The following is a 20322-nucleotide window of genomic DNA, read 5'->3' on the forward strand; positions in this document are numbered from 1 at the left end:
TGCCCAACTTAAGCCAATAGTGAGGGATTGTTATCTTCCTCTCCCCATTTTTCTGCTTTGACTCATACTGGAACTAAAAATTTCCCTTAATTCAACATGCTCTTGCTTGTTCCTATCCCCCCCCAAAAAGAAGGGGCTATTCTTCTTAATACCAGTCTAACAGGCACAGGGCTTTACATTTGTGTGGCGATACCTAAGTGAAAGGTCACTGTTCTCTTGTGCCTGCAGCACTTGGGAGGGGCAGCCTCTCCCTTTTCACCTCATCTCTTGTGGTCTCTCCACCAGCCTGGTCCTTTCCCTGAGGAGGAAGCCCACCTGTGACTGGTGAGATACAAGGTAAAAAGACCCTGTTACATCTTCCAATAAGCAGCTTCACCTATGCAAAGGTTTAGGCCCATGCTTGCTATACACTAGCAGATAATCCCACCTTCTCTTAGGTAATTGATTCTCGTCTCTATTAAGTAGACTCTGGACTGGAGGAGGGTGATGTCCGACATCCTGTGTGCCTGTGTCTGGAATGTCTTCTTCTCCTTTTCATTAATTTGTGCTTTCACTTGATACTCACTGACTACCTGCTGCATGCCATTGTGCTAGATGCTGAAGATAAAAGGATGGATTAGATCAACCCAGTCCCTGTTTTGATGATGTTTATAAATCAAAGTGGTTCTCTTGTAAAGTCTTTCCTCACTTCACTCCCATCCCATTCCTACATCCTATAGCCAAGTACATCTTTTAATCTTTGGTGTTCCTACAACTTTAGCCCATTTGTCATTTCCCAGGGGAAGTACACACACACACACACACACACACACACACACACACACACACAAGCTTGCTTCCCTAAGCCATACCTTCCAGAAAAAGGATGATAATGCAACATAAGGAAGTGGCACTTTTGAACCAGAGCTCACACACAGGAGAATTACTATAATTCCAATCCCTTTAACTTTCCTTCTTTCCCCTTCAAGATCCCTGAAAATCCACATATTCTTTTGGGTGATTAGTATAGTGCTTTTCTGGCAGTGCTGGGACTGATTTCTATTTTCTTCCCTGTGGCTGTAGCCAGAGCTGCTGATTCTGTCTTGGATTCGGCTCTCTGAGACCACAGGCTCTGGACCCTGGCACCCACTGCAACACTGTAGCTCTGGTTGGGGTGGGAAGCAGACATTTCTCTGAGGTTAAAGCTGTCTATTTAGCTCCTCAATGTAGCAATGCTTTAGTTTCAGTTTTCTTATGGGATTTTTTTTAGAGTTTTGGAGTGAGTTAATTGAGATCTAATTCAGAGAAAACTAATGGACCCATCCTTTTTTGCACTTTAAAGATTATTATTATTATTATGTGCCAAATGTATTTCCTTTTTTCTGTATGAATTTTATTTTTCAATTAAAAACAATGGAATGCTTCACAAACTCATGTGTCATCCTTGCATAGGGGCCATGCTAATCTTCTCTGTCTTGTTCTAATTTTGATACATGTGCTGCTAAAGTGAGCATTAGAGATAGTTCCTCTTTAATGCTTAGTGACACTAACAAATGTACCCATTTTATGGATGAGAGTAAAGGCCTAGAAAAGAGCCTTGCTCAGAGACAAGTAATCCTCTCCCTGTCCTTCATTCTTATACCCTGGTGTCCCAGGCTGGATTTTCAACCTGAGTATTCAACAGATGCTAAAGCAAAGAGGCTTGCTGTGGCCTTTGGGGCTGTCTAAAAGAGCTTATGTCACCAAACAGATTAGGTCTCATGTCTTCCTCAACAGAGTATGATATTCCACTGTCAGTGGAATTATTATAAATTATTATAAATGATTCCACATTTGTGGAGAGGACTTTGGCCGATCTGAGAGGGAGCACTCTGCCACCTTCATCTCTGGAGTCTTGGAGCCCAGCTCAGTCTGGCAGATTGTAATGAACTAACCTGTCTGAAAAGTATGAGCCTGAGACATACTTTGGCTCTTTACTCTAGTGTAAAACAGTGATTTGATCCAAGCCCCTAAAGAAGTGTAGCCACGTAATCCTGTGAGTATCATGGGACACACAGTCACCCTCCTGGTTCCCAAGCCTCTGATGCTTCAGTGGAACCACCTTGCCTACGGATGCATCAGAAATGAAAGACCAATAATAATAGCCATTATTTATGATATGGTGATTGTATGCTCAACCCAATGGTAAGCTAATTACACATATTGTCTCATTTAGTCTTAACACATCTTTTTTTTAAGCTTATTTATTTATTTTGAGATAGAGACAGTAGGGGGGAGGGGCAGAGAGAAGGGCAGAGAGAATCCCAAGCAGGCTCTGTGCTGACAGCGCAGAGCTCAACGTGGAGCTCGAACCCATCAACCATGAGATCATGACCTGAGCTGAAGTGAAGATTCAGATTCTTCACCAACTGAGCCACCCAGACACCCCTAGTCTTAACATCTCTTAGGAAAACACTGCATTTTTCCCATTTTATAAATGAGAACACTAAAGTGCAGAAAAACTACGTAACCTGCTAATGTCAAACTTCAAATGACAGAGCGAGGCTTCAAATCAAGACAATATGACTCCAGTACCCAAGTCTTTAAAAGAGAGATGACAAAACAATCACTTCATGACATTTCAGAAAATGTCTTGAAAACCTCATGGGGCTTTCCTTGTTTTGGCATTAACAAGGCAAGGCAGGAGGACTGGAGTTGACCCAATAGTGAGTCAGGAGTCCCAGATTCTCATCCTGACTCTGACAACTCGCATAAGCTTCTTGGACTGCGATGTCTTTATTTGTAGAATGATAGACGGAACCAGTTGGTCATGACAAAAATGTCATGGGCTTTGAAGTCAGACAAAGTCGAAAGTTGATTTTACCACATACTAACTGTGCATGCTAGGGCAGGTGGCTTAATCATTCTAAATGTCTTTTTTTTTTTTTCACACGTGGAGTGGGCATGTAAAACCTTATAATAAAAGCAGTTGTGGTAGGTAAATGTGTTATATAAAGAGAGAAGCTCACATGGGGCTTGTGGCAGTTGCCCAGATCAGTGCTCCATGACATGGTCAGGCCCTTCAGCAGGTGGGTCTGGAAATAAGATGTGGTTCCCAGAGCTCCTGTTTATTTATTTACTTCCACCTTCATTTCCATTGGCCTCCCAGGCCAAGCAACCCTTCTGATCTGTGACTATGGGGTTTGTGGTTTGAATGTTTATGAAATGTGTCTCCCTGGCAGCCACAATCAGGGCCAGGGTTCTCCCCATGGCTCCTTGTTTTAATAACTCATTTTTCTTGGCACAACCTTTGACTGCTGTGGGTATACGATTTCTGTGATCTCTCAGTATCCTCTGTCTGAAAGTGTTGAGGGAGTCTGAACTAACCACCTTTCATCCTTTTGCCTTCTTGGGTTCTTTACTAAGAGAATACTGCACAAAAGAAAAAAAAAAGGAAGAAAAATACTTTGTTAATAGCCAAGAATTTAGCACCCACTAATATATAGATATCTGATAATTTTGAGTTAGAGTTGATAAATAAAAGAGGAAGTGAGGTGTCTTATCTCCCCCAAATTTACATGTTGGAACTTGTGGATTAAAGCATGCCTACAGGGGAAAGAACATGTAAATGGACACCAAGCTGAATATATTCACTCAACCAAGGACATGGGGTGGGAAGAAGGAGGCTAACAAGGAGGAAGTCTGCCCTAGAACTGAGGCTCTGCCAAAGGGATATTTTTTCAGAAGACAAGATGAGAAAGAGATGGGGCAATGTTGGTTCCTGCCTTATAAGGGTATAGTGGCCTCATCCTCCAGTAAGTGTGGCTCAATGAATATATAATCTCTGATCAGTCAGGTCAACAACGTTTCATTCAGAGAGGGATTCAAGATGGAGTAGAAACATGAAATAGGCCTGCCATGAAAAACAATTCCAACATTTAAAGGAAAAGTTCTAGAAGTCTTCTCTTCACAAGTTATTAATCAGAAAGGACTCACATATATATATATTTTTCAAATTGCCAGATGATTCACTTAAAAAATTCTTGTTAAATTCCCAGATTATCAAGGTGGAAAGAATTATTGAGAGCATCTAGTCAATCAACCAATCTATTGAATGGATAAATAAACAGGTCTCCAGAAAGAAGTGACTTGTCTAAAGTAGAAGAATTCCAGGGTCTTATATTCCTTAACCTGTATTCTTCCCCTATACTAAAGCATATATTTAACTTTGAAATGCTATTATATTGTTTTCTTTATTCTCTTGTCCTTTTACGCTTATTCCTTCTTGTCTTTTTAAAAATGTTCTTCCAATACTAATGTATATCCCACCTATATCCAGAAAGAATTTGCTTGTGTACACAGAAGACTACTAAAGGAAGAATTCATTCCAGATATATACCCAGTAGAAATAAATATGCATATCCACCAACATAATTATATACAAATGTTCATATTAGCTTTTTCTACTTTGAGAAACAACTCTTATGCTTATTGACAGAAACATAGATAAATACATTTGTGATATATTTATACAATGGAAAGATACACAGCAATACAAAAGACAAACTACTGGTGAACACAATAACATAGACGGACTTCAAAGACATTATATTAAACAAGACACCCAGACACAGAGGATTGTGCACTTTATGATCCTATTTATAGGAAGTTCAAGAATGACCAAAGCTAATCAATGTAACAAAAGTCAAATGATGGAGTTGGGGTTGGGAGCTATTGATTGGGAAGGGGCACAATCTTATGGGAGCATGAAAATATTTGATATCTTGTTCTTGCTGGTGGTTATAAGGGTGTGTAAAAATGCAAACATGTTATCAGCCTGTATACTTTATAGTACATGAATTATACCCATGTTTAAAACAAATATTAAAGACCACTAGGAGGGTGCCTGAGTGGCTCAGTCGGTTAAGCATCTTACTTTGGCTCAAGTCATGATCTCATGGTTCGTGGGTTTGAGCCCTGCATTGAGCTCTGTGTTGACAGCTCAGAACCTGGAACTGTTTCCAATTCTGTCTCTCTCTCTCTCTTTCTCTCTCTGTCCCTCCCCTGCTCACACTCTGTCTCTCAAAAATAAATAAACGTTAAAAAAAAAAGAGAGCACTAGAAAAGCTGAACTATGGTAATGGAAAGAATGGTTAACATACTCCAAATTTAGGCTAATAGAATTAGGGTCAATGAATATAAAATTTAATTTTGAGGTAGCAGCCAATGAAAAAAATCTTAATCATTTGTCACTCCCATTTTTAAAATTAAAAAAATATCATAGGAGAGAGATTTTAGAAATGACATTTTCCTTGTAAAATTAACTTATCATGTAGTCCTTTAAATGAAAGATGTTGGGCAAAATAATGGACAAAATCTGATAGTAACTCAGCAGAAATGTTGAAATATCTTAATATGCCCGTTTTTATACAAGTCTTTCATCAAATTGACATTTATGATAAAATGTAATGAAGAGATTTCCTTAGAGAAGTAAGGAAATTCAGGTGATCATTACCTAATGGCCCAGAGACAAAGCTTTGACCAACATGTCTCAATTATGACATGTACAGGAATCACTTGGGGGTCTTGTTAAAATGTGATGCAGATTCAGCAAGTTAGGAACAGGACTACTCTTTTGAATTACAAGGGCTTAGACTACTCAGGAAGTCTTAACTCATCATTTGTGTTATTTGTACTGGAGTAATTTGTTAAAAATAAGATTTCTGGGCTCTCTTTCCATAGGAGGTGAGACCAAAGATGCTTTTTCTTTCCTTAATAAATCTCAAGAAGATTATGGTATACACTAAAATTTTATAGCCACTGACTTAGAGAAATGGGTTTGTGACATGCCCCTTACAATTTTCCAGTCATTATAATTGTTGCATCTGGTTTCACATATCAGGAGAAAGGAAGAGAAAGGGAAAGCACATATTTTCTATATCTTACATGCATTAGTCACTTAATGGATGTGCAATTTAACCTTAGTTCATTTAATACTAATGAGTACCCAATGAGGTGGGATTTATTTTCAATATTTTAGAGTTAAGAATAATAGCTAATCATTATTAAGCATATACTATGTCCTAGACACTGTAATAAATGCTTTAGAAGTACCATATCAATATCTATACTACCCAAAGCAATCTACACATTTAATGCAATTCCTATCAAAATACCACCAACATTCTTCACAGAGCTAGAACAAACATCCTAAAATTTGCATGGAACCACAAAAGACCCCAAATAACCAAAGCAATCCTGAAAAAGAAAAAACAAAACAAAACTGGAAGCATCATGATTCCAGACTTCAAGCTATATTACAAAGCTATAGTCATTAAGACAGTATGGTACTGGCACAAAAACAGACACATTAGATCAACGGAACAGATAAGAAGATCCAGAAATAGACCCACAACTATATAGTCAACCCATCTTTGACAAAGCAGGAAAGAATATCCAATGGAATAAAGACAGTCTCTTCTGCAAGTGGTGCTGGGAAAACTGGACGGTGACATGCAGAAGAATGAAACTAGACCACTAACACTATACACAAAATAAATTCAAAATGGGAGAAAGACCTAACTGTGAGACAGGAAACCATCAAAATCCTAGAGTAGAACACAGGCAGCAACGTCTTTGACCTTGGCTGCAGCAACTTTTTACTAGACATGTCACTGAAGGCAAGGGAAACAAAAGCAAACATGAACTACTGAGACTTCATCAAGATAAAAAGCTTCTGCACAGTGAAGGAAACAATCAACAAAACTAAAGAGCAGCCTATGGAATGGGGGAATATATTTTCAAATGACATGTCTGAAAAAGGGTTAGTATATGAAATCTATAAAGGACTCATCAAACTCAACACCCAAAAAACAAACAACCCAGTTAAGAAATGGGAAGAAGACATGAATAGACATTTTTCCAAAGAAGACATTCAGATGGCTAATAGACACATGAAAAGATGTTCAACATCACTCATCATCAGGGAAATACAAATCAAAATCATGATGAGATTTCATCTCACACCTGTCAGATGGCTAAAATTCACTACACAAGAAACAACAGGTGTTGGTGAGGATATGGAGAAAGGGGAACCCTCTTGTACTGCTGGTGGGAGTGCAAACTAGTACGGCCACTCTGGAGAGCAGTATGGAAGTTCCCCAAATAATAAAAGTTGATCCAGAAATTGCTTTACTAGGTATTTACCCAAAAGATGCCAAGATACAGATTAAAAAGGGGGTACCTGCACCCCAATGTTTATAGCAACATTATCGACAATGCCAAACTATGGAGAAAGCCCAGATGTCCATCAACTGATGAAAGGATAATATCTTACCATTTGCAGTGACATGGATGGAGCTAGAATGTATTATGCTAAGCAAAATAAGTCAATCAGAGAAAGACAAATATATTATTCAACTCATATGTGGAATTTAAGAAACAAAATAAAGAACATATGGGAAGGGGAGTGAAAGAGAAGAAAGGGTGACAAACCACAAAAGACTCTTAGTAATAGAGAACAAACTGAGGGTTGATGGAGGGAAGTGAGTGGGAGATGGGCTAGATGGGTGGTGGGTACTAAGGATTGCCCTTGTGATGATCACTGGGTGTTGTATGTAAATGATGAATCACTGAATTCTACTTCTGAAATCAATATTACTCTTTTTGCTAACTAACTAAAATTTAAATAATGATAATAATAAAAAGCACCATCTCAAAGAGCAGCATAATGAAATAGGTTGTGTTGTTTCATCTTAGTTGTATAGCTCAAATTATGACACCACTCTAGGGTGTGTCTGACTTTCTAGAGCTCAAGCCTCCGCCTCTACATATAGGGCTTCTCTCAATTGACATAACATAAGAAGCAGTAAGGCCAGCTTGCAACCCAGATATATTTTTTTTTTTTTGCTTCCACTGTAACAATTTGACCAACTGGCACACCTTATTTTCCTACTCTATCCTTCAACTATTTTGCTTTGAGGAGTATCAGTGAAAAGACTTAGGGTCTTAGATCACAATTGTTAACATCTGTATGGTATTTTCAGTTTATATGTAGATTGTATACAGAATACTTTAGCTGATTTTGTTCTCCAAACCACATGTATCCTCATCTTATGAATGAGGAAACTAAGTGCCAGGAAAATGGAATTAATTCTCTGTAATACAGATGTGAAACTTCTCACTCCAAATCTGTGACCTTCCACTAGGCCAGTCTGCCAAGGGAAGAGAGAGAAGAATGTGGGACAGTGGGAAAAGTAAGCATTTGGGAATCAGCAGCATTGCATTCTGGTCCTGGCCCTGCCAATAGCTAGATGCAACCTTGGACAGTCTGATTTCGCTTTTTGAGACATAACTTTTTCAGTCTTAAAGAGTTTGAGTGGACTTGCTATTTTTAAATAGCGTCAACTCATTTTTATCAAAACTCCTTCTTTAAAAGACATCTTAGTGGCTCTTGGTAGCTCATTCGGTTAAGTGCCCAAGTCTTGATTTTGGCTCAGGTCATGATCTCATGGTTCATGGGTTTAAGCCCTGCATTAAGCTCTGTGCTGATGGTGCAGAGCCTGCTTGGGATTCTGTCTCCCTTTCTCTCTGCCCCTCCTCTGCTCACTCTCTCTATCTCTGTCTCTCAAAATAAATTAATAAAAACAAACATTATAAGAATTCTTACAATGGAGCACTAACTCATAAAGCAAATCTTATGGTACACAGTTAACAATTGGAACACTGAGAACCCATCCTTTCCATTCTAGGGCGGGGCAGGAATTATGTCTTTTGTTCATTAAGTCCTAGATGAGTGTCTGACACACGGTAGGCGCTTATTAAATTCTTGTTGAATGAACAAGGCTCTTTTAGGGATTCCTTGTAGCTATTTGGGGCACAGTGTAAAGACAATTAGATCAACAGGTGTCAAGATTTTTTGTGGTTGTAAGAGGACACATTCTTAGAAACTAAAGCTGCTCATAAGAGTTCAGACCAAAAGCGGAGATTTCTCTGAGTATCCTTTCATAAAAAGGGGCCTCAGGTGTTTCCAGGAAAGTCAGTTCTACAGGAAAGAATTGTGAAGTGCTGTTTTTCACATTTTGTTGTATAATATGCTTAAGGATTGGACAATTTGTTCTACATTCTTTCTCAATAAAATATAAACTGAATAACACAGCAAAACAGACAAAAACTAGATTTCCTTAGTGACTTTTTAAAATATTTTTCTTTTCTGTGAACTCTGTGCACAAATCTTCCCTCCCCCACCTCTTCTGCAAAATTTGTGGGTCCTCATGGAAACTAGTTTTCTTTGTATGTTGTCTATACATCTGACTATGGCACAGTTGTAACATTATTGTATTTTTAGATTTAAAAAAAAGTTTTATGAAAAGTTTCAAAAATACAAAAGGTGGGATTAATTACTAGCACAATATTTAGAATTATTTAGAATTATGAATCAATAAACTCCCATACACTCTTAGATTCTACATTGCCAGGAGCTTATCACATTTATTTTACCTATTCCCATTTTCCTTTGTGAAGAATTTCAAAGCAGATCAGACACCATATCATTTCACTCCTACTTCAGCACACTGTCAAGATTTTGATCAGAAAGAAAATGTAAACTTTGGGGAGGAGAGTGCACATAGCTCAATTTCATTTATATTTTAAATGAGCTCAACAAAAATCATGACTTCACTCATATGAGGACTTTAAGAGACAAAACAGATGAACATAAAGGAAGGGAAACAAAAATGATACAAAAACAGGGAGGGGGACAAAACAGAAGAGACTCATAAATATGGAGAACAAACTGAGGGTTACTGGAGGGGTTGTGGGAGGGGAGATGGGCTAAATGGGTAAGGGGCACTAAAGAATCTACTCCTGAAATCATTGTTGCACTCTATGCTAATTAATTTGGATGTAAATTTTAAAAAATAAGTAAATAAATAAATAAATAAATAAATAAATAAATAAATAATTAAAAAATGAGCTCAGCCATTTAATTGCATAAATTGATAAGACTGATTCCTCACATTACTGAAATATGTATACACATATACATATATGATATATTGTACCTATATGCATATATATTATACATATAGCGTTTAATACATAATAAATATGTATAACTTAGTATTGTGTAAAAGTCACTGTATTTCCTTTTTTAAAAATCCCTATAAATTCTTCCTAAGGCAGGGACTACTGCTGTATTTTACGGATGAGAGAACAGAGACTAGAAAATAAGTGGATGTGGACTTGATCTCAGAGCCTATGCTGCGCACAACCTGCCATATTGCAGTTGAGATTTAGATTTGGCATAACATGCACAGCTTTCTTTTCCTTCAGAGTTGCAGCACGTGCTATAAGGACCCTAGACATTATCTGATGTAATAGCGTTTATCCCTGAATCACCATTAGAATGACCCCGTGCCCAGGTGCTTTCTCAGACCAATCATTTAAATCAGGATTTCTCAAGGAAGGTACCAACTCTGGAATTTTTAGAAGCACCCCAGGCAATAGTCAGGATGGAGGACCATTAATAAATCCTAGGGACGACTCTTTATAACCAGAAGAGGAGACCAAGGCCCGCTGAGATAGAAGGGATTTCTTTAATATTTCATTGTTCCTTCCTGGTAGATCTGAGCCCAGTCTGGTTATAGGGAAGTGAAGTGTTTTTCTTTAGGTTCATCCTTTTGTTGCATGGACGAGGTTTACAGAGAATATTTTTATTGTAATTTTTGAGAACACACTATCTGCTTTCAGACACTTAATAGTTCAGTTTACTATGACCCCTAAATCGGTGCTGGTCAGGCTGTTTATTTTGTTCCTTGCCATATGTGCATCACACACCTGACCCTCTGTACTGATGATCATTGTGCTTTAGAAATCTCATGTGCTTTATAATTCTGTCACATAATGCTTTACTATTTGAGATTCGCCTGTTTTTGATTAGGGGTGTAGCAATGGAATTTTTTGTTTAATTTCTGAATCTACATATTCAGAGGGACATGGTTAAGATAGAGTTGATCTGACACAGTGTTTCTCAAAATACTGGTTGTTACACATTAGCAGGTTACGAAATAAATTTGTGAGTCATGACCAGCATCTGAAAAAAAAATAGACTAGACTGGAAAACATGAGAATTGATTGCAGATAATAATTAAGGGGTGCGTGTGTGATGTGCGTGTGTGCACGCGTGCATATACGTGCATGCATACTAGGTCACAATGTGAATCCACCTGTTTTTGGTAGAATGATGATGTAAGAAGTTTGAGAATCATTGTTCTAGAAGATGTGACTGAAAAGTATAGGATCTTGAAACTGTCTTACATAAGAAATGGTATAACAAAGTGAAAACATTGGTGCTTTCTCTCAGAATCACTTCTTATTTTCATTTGTCTTCCTTGTATCTTATGTCCTCTTTCATCTTCTCATGCAAAAATCACACACACACACATTTTACAGACACATGCATATATAGTTATGCTTAAATATAAACATTAATACAAAAATATGTGAGAGTTGACTTTCAGTATTTGGTAATATAATACAGCACTGTGTATAAAAGAATTAGATTTTTTCTAAGTAACTCCAGAAGGCAGAACTGAGAGTTTAGGACACCAGCATGAATGGAAGGAAATCAATGGGACACCAGATTTCAGTGCAAGTGACCATATTTATAACTTTTGCTGACAACTGGTATTCCTAATAAGAGAATAGGCTTCCTGTCTTTGTATTGTGCGAAACTATCTCAAGATGATCATTTGCCAGTCTTGTTATGTCAGGTCGAAGCTTTGGGGCTACAGCTAAGCTGTCTTCCAGTTCTCTGGGGTCTAGGATCAAATGTCATCTGTAAAGACCCAGAGGTAAGAAAGAGTGTTACACATTCATGAGACGATAGATGCAAATGGTTCAGTGGGTCTCAATATAGACTGTGAGGGGTAGGGGCTGTAGAATCAAGTACAGATGTGCCCATGTAAGGCCTTCTAAAGCCAATATAAAAATACTTGATGTTATCATGAGGTCAGTGGTATGTGCCATTAAAGAGTTCTAAGTCTGAGCAAATTTGATCAGATTTGTATCTGGTGTCTGTTTTGGAGGAGGATGGTGGTGGTTGTCATGGTCCAAAAGAACCGGATGACAGTCTTTAATGATGAGTAAAATAAAAACAGATTCAAGGGCTATCTTTAGGGTTTAAGTGTAAATGGAGGGCAATGAAGAAGAAAACACACATATGGAAGTGTGGTTAAGGGCCCAGGCTTTAAAGTTAGAGTAAAATCCACATCCGTTTACCACTTCTGAGTTCTGTGCCTATAGACAAGTAAAGCTTCAGAAACTTTATCTATAAGATGTGAATAATAGTAGCACTTATTTCATAGAACTAATGTAAGAATTCAATAGAGGAAAGCATGTCAGTGTTTGAGAGCTATTTTTTCTAAAGACTTTAGTTTTCAGAGAAGTTTTAGGTTTACAGCAAAATTGAGAGGAAGGTATAGAGATTTTCCATATACTCTCTTCCTTCATGCATGCAAAGCCTCCTTCATTATCAATATCACTTACCAGTGTGCTACATTTTTTACTGAGGATGAACCTACATTAACACAGCATAACCTCCTAGAGTCCATAGATTACCAAAGGGTTTACTCATGGTGTTGTGGGTTCAATGGGCCTTAAAAGACATATAATGGCATATATCCATCATTATAATATGATACAGAGTATTTTCATTGTCCCAAAAATCCTCTTTGCTCTACCTTTTCTTATCTCCTACTATCATCCCTGGCAACCACAGATATTTTCATTGTCTCCATAGTTTCTCCTTTTCGAGAATGTTACGGAGTTAGAATCATACAGTATGGAACCTTCTCAGATTGACTTCTTACATTTAGTGGTATGCATTTAAGTTTCCTCCATGTCTTCTCATGGTTTGGTAGCTCATTGCTTTTTAGCACTGAGTAATATTTCATTGTCTGGATGTACCATAGTTTGTTATCCATTCACCTTCTAAAGGACATCTAGGTTGACAAGAGCTATTTTTTATATTGTGAAATGGAAACTGTATTAAATTTTCTTTCCACTTTGTGGGTTCAGTCATTCTCAGAAAAACCTCCCATCATTTTTATAATATTCTAAGTTACAAGAATTGACATAAGGAAAGAAGTGAGCCATAGTGTGTGGAGGGGACACAATCATTCAAGCACATTCCTTTTAAGAATTCTGTCTTAACAAGGTTTGACTTTGTCTAGGTGTGCCAAACATTATGCAAAAATTGAATACTGAAATCCATTAAGATTTTAGCTCCTTGAATTTACTTCAGTCTTTGGCTTTATTTATTTCTTGCTGTGACACATAGATTTAAAACCCAAATGTTAAGAAAAAGCTAATTTTAAAGTTTTAAAAATGAGGAAGCAAAGCATTATTTAGCTTGAAGTCACAATAAAAACTATTCCAAATCCTTCATTTGGAAATAGGATTTTCTTCTCTGTTGTTCTCTAAACCAAAGGCATAAATAAGTGAAACAAAATACAGGTTTCTACAAATGCTATTTGGTAAAAATTGTAAATAGGATCTTAATTATGATGTATATTCACAGACAGTGACCCAAGGGTAAAAGAAAAAAAATGTTTGTTATATTTGTTATTTGTTTAACCAATTTTTGTTGGCAGAAAATTGGTCTTTTCTTTCAATATTCATCATGTTTGTATCATCCAATGATCTGATAAGAATTTACCATATGTTCGTATCTGCATAAAGGTAAAGAATGGTAGGAACTCCTTAAATTCTGGCCTTCCTTTTGCTTCTCCACTGGCATGGCCCTAATTATCCGTTTCTGAACTATTCCCACGGTCTTTGAACCTGATATTTATTTGTGTTCTCAGATTCTTAATCCTGCAACCGTCTTCCATGTTAACGAAAGATCCTTCTAAAATGCAAGTCTTGTCTGATCACTCTACAGGTTAATGCTCTTCACGGAGAGCCAGGTATATGTGGGGGGTGTGGGTGGGGGCAGGGAGGAGATGACCACACTCCCTAGCATAATGCACCAAACCTTCATGACCCTTACTTCATGGTCTTCCCCATGAGGGTCATGCGCTATGTACACACACTATGGGCCATCCTGAGTCAGCTATAAATAACATCCTTCTCAGAAATGTACTTATATTCCTTTCATGACTGAGAAAACACTCATTTTCAAAACCCGACCTCAATGTCTCATTTTCCGAATTGGATCAGTTCTATTTCCTTATTGATAATGTACTCTATAAACAAATGCTCCACTAAACTTACCAAATCTTTAATGCATTATATTATAAATCATAAAAATATGTGATGCTTATGAACACTTATAGCTTATTTGTATAGACAAAGCATCTATTCATTCTGCAGGTAGATTCTAGGTGCGTGTTTATGTCCTACTGGATCCCTTATAATGTCTCTCAGGATACACCCATCTCCACTTGTGTTCCTATGGCAGAAAACTGATACATACACTCATTGGTAACAGCAGATCAAGACAGACAATTTCTGCCTGTCTTGTCTAAAGAAATCTTGGCTTACAGCACAGGTATGCTGGAGATGGATCTCATCTGCTTATGGCAGGGGGCTTATGGTGCCCCCTTATCTATTCCCAATTTCCCCTTGGTGACATCACATTGGTAGTTTAACATAAAGTGTGGTGGAAGTATTTGTACCATGAAGATGGGCAAACACTACACATCATGCTTTTTCGCCTGGAGAGTTGGGTACTCATTTTTCACTTCCTGATCTCTCAAACTAAAGCCTTGCATTACATGTTGTCATAACCACGCTCCTCTTCTTTGTAGCACTTACCTTAGTTATAAGTTGCTGTTCACTTCCATTGGGAAGATTAACTAAGATCGTGTATATTAAATACTGATTGCAGGTCTTGAGACAAAGGATCCAAACTATCTAAGTTATTAAGTTTAATTATTACTATGTAATTACCTGATAAGTATTATTCCCCATCCCCCCCCATGCCACCCCCCCCCCCCCCCCCAACGCACACGACTGTAACTTCCATGAAAGCAGGACAATATTTGTTTTTTTATCCTCAGGATCTGGCATAGTGCCTGGCCCATGGTAGATGAATGATTACATTGAGAGAAATGAATAAATGAAATCACTATTTTTTTTTGTTGCTGGTAACAGCTCTCTGATCTAACATACATTACCATACACTCAATCATTTTCATGTTTGCTGCTCAGAGTAATATGGGATTGGATTCTGCATATTACCTGTTGTAGGGGGTATGGATGAATGTCCTACCCATGATTCTGTCATATTACTCATAAGTATTTGTGTCTGTCCCTGTCTTTCAGTGAATTATAAATATGAAGACAGGTTTCCTGAGAGACTAAGTAACCTTTAAAAAATATTTAGTGAGTAGGAACAACAAATGCATCTTGGGGATTCATGTCTAGGAAATAGACTTAATTAGGTACTTAACCATTCACTATTATCCCTTCCCTTCTATGCAATAATGTGGCTTTGATTTGGTTACTATGGCTGTCCCCAAGATGTCCTTGTTTTAAGAAAATACATTTTTTCCCCAATTGTCTGTTCTGAGAATGTTACTAAAAGATAGTTATAAAGTATTTTTAGCTTTCTTTTTTCTCAGTTGATTCATTAGTGGGAATGCAGCTAAAGTGTGGCTTCATTAAGTCTTTTCATTGATGGGAGTACATTCACATAAAAAAAACCTTGGCCTTCCAACGCTAACTTTCATCATGACAGGCATCCAGGGCTTCCTGCTCACAAGTGGATCTTGCATCTTTAATAAGAACATCAGGGTGCTCAGCAGCTAGGGCTGCATAGTCAAGGCAGCATGTATGGATTTAAAGGTCAATCTGGGAAAAAGAAACTGTTTTTGTTTTTCAGTGCTTTGCTTTGCAAACAGGTGATTTGGAACATCTCAGATCTTACAGCACCAGAAATCCAGTGTGCAAGTTTTCATAATTCTGGCAGCTACCCATGACATTGTATTCTTAGCATAAATGTATTGCTAACATGAGAGGCTTTCTGGGATTCTGGAAAGGGCATTTGGCTGGAGGTCAGGAGTCCTGAGACCCCAGTCTGCCCCTGGTATTAATAATAATAATAATAATAATAATAATAATAATAATAATAAACAATAAATTTTAAAACATTAAAATAAAATAATGTAAAAATAGTTCACATACCTTGAGTTCTTGTTTGTGCCAGCTAAGATTTTAAGAGATTTGTAATATGGGGAGGTTGAAGGGGTTGAAGCACTAACTCACATGGTAACTCAGATATGCAGACACTATGTAATTCTTTTGCTTGTTCAATGTTTGCGCTAATGTTCCTGCTAAATCCCATGCACTGGTGTCTAGGAGAGAAACCAAACATTTAGTCCAATCTAAATTTAGTCATAATTAATACTTTAAACTTAATCTGTCCAATATGGTAGCCACCATCCACATATTTTTATTTGAGCACTTGAAATGTGACTATTTTAGATTGACATAGAATTTCTATAAAATATTATCAGATTTTGATTAATTTGTATGAGAAAAATAATGTAAATATATTTCATAATTTTTATACTGATTGCATGTTTAAGTATTTTAGATAATTAGATTAAAATACATCATTCAAATTAATTTCATTGCTTATTTTTAACTTTAACTTAATGTGGCTACTGCAGGGGTGCCTGGGTGGCTCAGTCACTTAAGCCTCTGACTCTTGATCTTGGCTCAGGTTGTGATGTCACGGTTCAGGGGTTCAAGTCCCATGTTGGGCTCTGTGCTGGCAATGAGGAGCCTGCTTGAGATTCTCTGTCTCCCTCTCTCTGTGTCCCTCCACTTCTCTCTCTCTCTTTCTCTGTCTCAAAAATGAATAAATAAACATTTTAGTGTTGCTACTGCAAGGTTTAAAACTACATATACATGTCCACTATTTATGTGTTGCTCTGAGGAAATTGTTAAGGCTTTGGGGAAGAAGATTTTGAAGAAATGGAAGGCAACACAGTATTTTGGAGCACCGTGAACAATTCAGAGAGTGTATAAAAGGCAGGGAGTAGGATATTCTGCAGCTTTAGGATGATATGTTCTGAATATATTCGTTAAGGCCATCTGGTCAAGTGTATCATTCAAAGCCATTGTTTCAGTGTTGATTTTCTGCTTAGATGATCTGTCCATTGTGGCAAGTGAATATATATATATATATATATATATATATATATATATATATATATATATATATATTCCTTGAATGATAGATGCTTCTCCATCCCCTTATTTTCAATCTGCAGATGTCTTTAGGTCTAAAATTAGTCACTTATAGGCAGAAGATAGATGGATCTTGTTTTTTTTTATCCATTCTGATACCCTATGTCTTTTGATTAGAACATTTAGTCCATTTACATTCAGAGTGATTGTTGAAAGATATGAATTTAATGCCATTGTGTTACCTGTAGAGCTGGTGTTTCTGGTGATGTTCTCTGGTCCTTTGTAGTCTTTGTTGCCTTGGTCTTTTTTTTTTTTCTTTTTTCTTTTTTCTCCACTTGGAGAGTCCTTCTTAAAATTTCTTTCAGGATTGGTTTAGTGGTGGCAAACTCCTTTAGTTTTTGTTTGTCTAGGAAACTCTTTATCTTTCCTGCTATTCTGAATGACAGACCTGCTGGAGGCATCACAATTCTAGATTTCAAGCTATATTACAAAGCTGTAATCATCAAGATAGTATGGTACTAACACAAAAACAGACACATAGATCAATGGAACAGAATAGAAAATCCAGAAGTGGACTCAAAAATGTATGGCCAACTAATCTTTGAAAAAGCAGGAAGGAGTATCCAATGAAAAAAAAAAGACAGTCTCTCTAGCAAATGGTGCTGGGAAAACTGGACGGTAACATGCAGAGGAATGAACCTGGACCACTTTCTTACACCAACACAAAAACAAATTCAAAATGGAAGAAAGACCTAACTGTAAGACAGGGAACCAACAAAATCCTAGAGTAGACACAGTCAGAAACCTCTTTGACCCTGGCTGCAGCAACTTCTTACTAGACATATCTCTGGAGGCAAGGGAAATAGAAACAAAAATGAACTATTGGGAACTCATCAAGATAAAAAGCTTCTGCACAGTGACAGAAACAATCAACAAAACCAAAAAGCAACCGATGACATGCAAGAAGATATTTGCAAATGGCATATCTGATAAAAGATTAGTATCCAAAATCTATAAAGAGCTTATCAAACTCAACAACCCCACAAAAAACAAATAATCCAGTGAAGAAATAAGCAGAAGACATGAATAGACACTTTTCCAAAGAATAAATCCAGATGACTAACAGACACATGAAAAGATGCTCAACATTACTCATCATCAGAGAAATACAAATAAAAACCACAATAAGATACCACTTCACACCTATCTGAATGCCTAAAATGAACATCTCAGGAAACAGTAGATATTGGTGAGAATGCAGAGAAAGGTGGGCACACTCTTGCACTGTCGGTGGGAAGGCAAACTGGTCAGCCACTTCAGAAAACAATATGGAGGCTTCTCAAAAAATTAAAAATAGAACTACCTTATGACCCATCAATTGCACTGCTAGGTATTTATTCAAAGGATTAAAAATGCTGCTTCAAAGGTACATATGCACCCCAATGTTTATAGCAGTTCTAGCAACGATAGCCAAATTTGGCAAAAGCCCAAATGTCCATCAACTGATAAATGTATAAAGAAGATGTACACGCACACACACATACACACACACACACACACACACACACACACACACACACAGGAATATTGCTTGGCATTCAAAAAGCATGAAATCTCACCATTTGCAACAACTTGGATGGAACTAGATTAAATTATGCTGAGCAAAATAAGTCAGTTAGAGAAAGACAAATATACAATTTCACTCATGTGTGAATTTAAGAAACAAGACAGATGAACATAGAGAAAGGGAAGGTAACATAAGATAAAAACAGAATGGGAGGCTAACCCTAAGAGACTCTTAAATACACAGAACAAACTGAGGGTTGCTGAAGGGGATGTGGGTGGGGGTATGGGCTAAATGGGTGATGGGCATTAAGGAAGGCACTTGTTGGGATGAGCACTGGGTGATATATGTAAGTGATGAATCACTGGGTTCCACTCCTGAAACCAATACTACATTGTATGCTAACTAATTTGAATTTAAATAAATAGATTCTGTACTCTTAAAAAAAGGCAGAGAGTAGGATAAACATAGAGGAAGTGAGGGGTTATATCATGCAGGAGCTTGTAGTCTCTGGTAAGGAGTTTGAATTATTCTAAAAACAGTGAGAAAATGTTGAAGGGTTTAGGCGGCAGAGATATGATGGATGTTTGACATCACCTCTCTAAATTCCCATTTCCCTGTCTTTAAAATAGATATAATAATATTAATGTCTTAAAAATACCATTAAATAAGATACTGCATGGATAATCACTCTGGAAGCTGCACAATGCTGTAGAGATATAAATTAATCTCATCCCTATGGCTACTGCTCAAAAATCTTCAATGATTCCCTGACATCAATCACATAAGATCTTCCAACGATGTGTGCCTTTTATCTGTTAGCCCCGCCTGATGATATAAACATTTATCTCATGTTCTGTCCCAATGTATCACCTCCAGTTTTCTCCCTGTTGTCCCCCTGCTCCTACACCTGACCTTTACTCACAATGGACAGTGGTTCACTCGCAATGTCCTCATCATTTGTCTCTTCCTATCCTAATCCAATTCACATTTGCTCTTGTATTAGTCAGGACTTTTGGTTACAAGGAACAGAAACATCTCAAATTGGCTTTATCTGTGGAAGAAATTTGTGAATGGTATAAATGAAAAGTCCATAGGGATGTCTAGTGCCTTCAGGAATGAATGGATCCGAGAACTCATGAAACCTTGCCAGGAATTTGTATTTTGGGTCTCCATCTCTAAGTTTATCCCATATGTTGTCAAGATGATTTTTCATAGATTCAGACTCACCCCAGCAGATTAACAACTTCAGTAGAAAGATAATTTTTCTTTCCCATATATTCTAGCAAAAGCCTCATGTTTCACTCACTTGGCCTAAATATATTATACACCCTGAGCAGATCTATGTGATACTTATTAGCCAAACTCTAGGCCAGAGCTCACCCATGGATTGATGGTACTAAGTAGAGTCCCAATTCAAACCAAATGGGTAAAGTAGGGTTGAGGAAAGTTCCCAAAAGAAAAAGAATTAGGAAGTGGACACTGAACAGGCAAAAAGAAAACAGAAAACAAAAAACCTACCCAGATATCCACCATAATGATATGGCTCATGTCCCATGTCCTCCATGAAACCTACCTCTATGACTTCAGGCCATAATTAT

General features: G+C 37.4%; 1 non-coding gene across 1 annotated transcript; it reads right to left on the reverse strand.

Moving 5' to 3' along the window:
- Positions 1–1386: 1386 nt before the first annotated feature.
- LOC122218766 lies at positions 1387–1493 on the reverse strand. Its single transcript, XR_006202097.1, has one exon. It is a non-coding gene; the product is annotated as a U6 spliceosomal RNA (small nuclear RNA).
- Positions 1494–20322: the final 18829 nt, after the last annotated feature.

Source organism: Panthera leo, chromosome B1 (genome assembly GCF_018350215.1).
Source record: "Panthera leo isolate Ple1 chromosome B1, P.leo_Ple1_pat1.1, whole genome shotgun sequence".
Lineage (NCBI taxonomy): Eukaryota > Metazoa > Chordata > Mammalia > Carnivora > Felidae > Panthera > Panthera leo.